The sequence below is a fragment of the Zootermopsis nevadensis genome, unplaced genomic scaffold, assembly GCF_977971745.1.
Source record: "Zootermopsis nevadensis isolate Lab colony 2312 unplaced genomic scaffold, Znev_1.0 Znev_ptg000076l, whole genome shotgun sequence".
Classification (NCBI taxonomy): domain Eukaryota; kingdom Metazoa; phylum Arthropoda; class Insecta; order Blattodea; family Termopsidae; genus Zootermopsis; species Zootermopsis nevadensis.
In genome coordinates, this window is record NW_028259207.1 from 436,129 (window position 1) to 438,748 (window position 2,620).

General features: G+C 36.2%; 1 long non-coding RNA gene and 1 other non-coding gene across 2 annotated transcripts; both read right to left on the reverse strand.

The window, feature by feature from the left end:
• Window positions 1-940: 940 nt before the first annotated feature.
• Window positions 941-1,054, reverse strand: LOC147871007 (U5 spliceosomal RNA). The gene has a single exon (XR_015532959.1). It is a non-coding gene; the product is annotated as a U5 spliceosomal RNA (small nuclear RNA).
• A 428-nt stretch (window positions 1,055-1,482) lies between these two features.
• Window positions 1,483-2,620, reverse strand: LOC147871008 (uncharacterized). The gene is made up of 2 exons (XR_015532915.1): window positions 2,351-2,620; window positions 1,483-1,589 (listed from the first exon to the last, which is right to left on the reverse strand). It is a non-coding gene; the product is annotated as an uncharacterized LOC147871008 (long non-coding RNA).

Consider the following 2,620-nt stretch of genomic DNA (forward strand, 5'->3'; position numbering starts at 1 on the left):
TCAAGCAGTTTTCATTTAGGATTTAAGATGAGCAATGGAATTTGTAACAGTGAATTGATAAGGACGCGGTAACGTTTGAGATTAATATTACGTTAGATCCCATAACTGCAGAGTAGTCATTTTTGTCTGACATTCTCAATACAACAAAGTTAAGAAATCAATCAGTAATCCAAATGTAAGAATGAAACAGTAAGGTTCATATAAATATTAAAAATAATTTCAAAATTTTCTAGGGAAATTATAGATTACTATGACGACACAAAATCATCACCTATTGGTATTCCTAACCACATCATAGCATACACATTCACAAACATACCACTCTTCGTATACCCAGTGCTATGACTCAACTAACCAGTTTCCTCAAGCTTCAAATATTCTTCTTCTTCTTCTTGTTTGGTAACAATACACGAACAGGTGTATGAGCCTTGCTCAGCGAGTCCTCCTTTATAAGAAGGAGACGGCCAATTTCGAGAGAGACACAAAGTATCTAGTGATATAATTGGGGTCGAGCGGGATGTCAGAATTCCTAGCAAACAAAAGGACAGACGGTTATCAGGTCAAGACTTCAGATACACCTGGTGGTTTACTTTCATACTTTTACAGGTTCCCTGTGCTGAAAGAAATATTCTCTGTACATCAGAGAGAAGTAATGATGAGCACTTACTCTTCGGAAGCAACTAAGATCCTGTCCAAAACTGATCTAGCAGCTGCTTCTTTTGCTTCCTCCGATGACCCTCCATACCCCACACCTGTGAACATACAGCATGTAGAAAGAACATACAAGAAGTTTTCATCTAGGATTTAAGATGAGCAATGGAATTTGTAACAGTGAATTGATAAGTACACGGTAGTGTTTGAGATTAATATTACGTTAGATCTCATAACTGCAGAGTAGACATTTTTGTTCTGACATTCTCAATACAACAAAGTTAAAAAAATCAACCAGTAATTCAAATGTAAGAATGAAACAGTATGAATCATATGTTCCCCTCAACAGAAAACTTTAGTAAAAGGCAAAAGATTTATGCCTATTGTAGGGAAACCAGAGTTTTTAAATAAGCTAAATAATGTAGAAAAAAAATTAGATAAAACCCCACGCGCTGGGGAAACGTGTAATTATTTACGTTGAAACAAATACGAATTACATGAGTATGAATTACAGAATAATAGCCAAACTGATTTCAAGAAAATGTCTTTCATATTTTATACAATAATAACGAAGACATCACAGTTAAACAACTTTTCTTTTACAACCATAACCAAAAAAGTTAAGAGATTTCAAGAATTTCCCTTTCCCACCTGTTGTATTGATTATCAGGGCTAATGAAGGGTAGAAGATGCATAGATAATAAAAAAAGAGAGTTAATCCAAACTATTTTGTTTGGTGCATTCACAGAACTTCACAAACTGCTTAACGTTTCTTACACAACAGACCTTTTTTACGAAACAGTTTGTAATGCTCACTTGTTCTGAAATCTCTTTAGACTCTCCCTCATGACAGCATGAACTTCACTGTCATTTGTCTCACGGCAGCTCTTACAATGTCCGTCTGTCATGTGCCGGAAGTCCACTTCACACGCACCACTCTGAAGCCATTTTTCAGTTCACTGTCAATCTTTTCAAAACTTCTCATAGCACACACCATGACATGAACTTCTGATTTCCTGATTTCTTACTAGCTCTGGAGAAAGTTTACCCCTTAATCAAACCAGTGTTACTGGACTCCCAGAAAACTATGCCCAAAATACGCCATCAGTAGGTCAGCCTGGTATATGGTGTTCTTTCAAGGATGGAATCACTCAATCCCTATCACATACTTTTATTATAAATTCTGTTGCCCATTCTTTGTTCTCAAATTTCCTAAGTACACGAAGCCTTTGTTTTACTGTCACTTGAATTTTATTATGATTTTCATCCATCTTCTTTAGAACCCCCAGCCCCACCCCACAGGCAAGTAAGATGTTGAAGGCCTATTTCACCTGTGCTTATTTAAAAAAGAAGTAATGCATGAATATTCCAAACACTCATAATCAGGAGCTTATTGAACAAGTAAAAACCCATAAATTTCTCTTTCATGACATTACGCAATCATAACCTACAAAGTCACCAGATTTCTAGTACTTTCCTTTTGCAACCATGACAAGCCCAATATAGACAAGTTGGTGGGGAGTGGAAATATTCTACTTGAGTGTGCCCTTTGCAATGCAGACAAATCACATATTGGATTAACTGACAATTCATCCTGAAATAGGAATGATCATACCAGACATGGATTACAACGTAACTCAAAGGGCAAGGAGAAGCTTGTGCAACTCACTGCTAATTAGATTAGGTGCAAACTCGATACCTGTAATCACTGATGTAAGATCTAACCCTTCTTTTAGGCTTAAGCCCAAATCTGTCACCAAATACCTGAAAGATGTCTACATCAATGCTAATAAACCAGTTCTAAATTCAGAATACAATCAAGATAACAATTCTGTCATGCACCATCATAACATAAGAGGACTTTCAAACAAAACTGATCAACTATCAGTGTCCATTAATAATAAGTACACACCCTAATCTGTGTTTAACACAACACCACAGGTAAACTTGAAAATGTTACTTTTGGAGG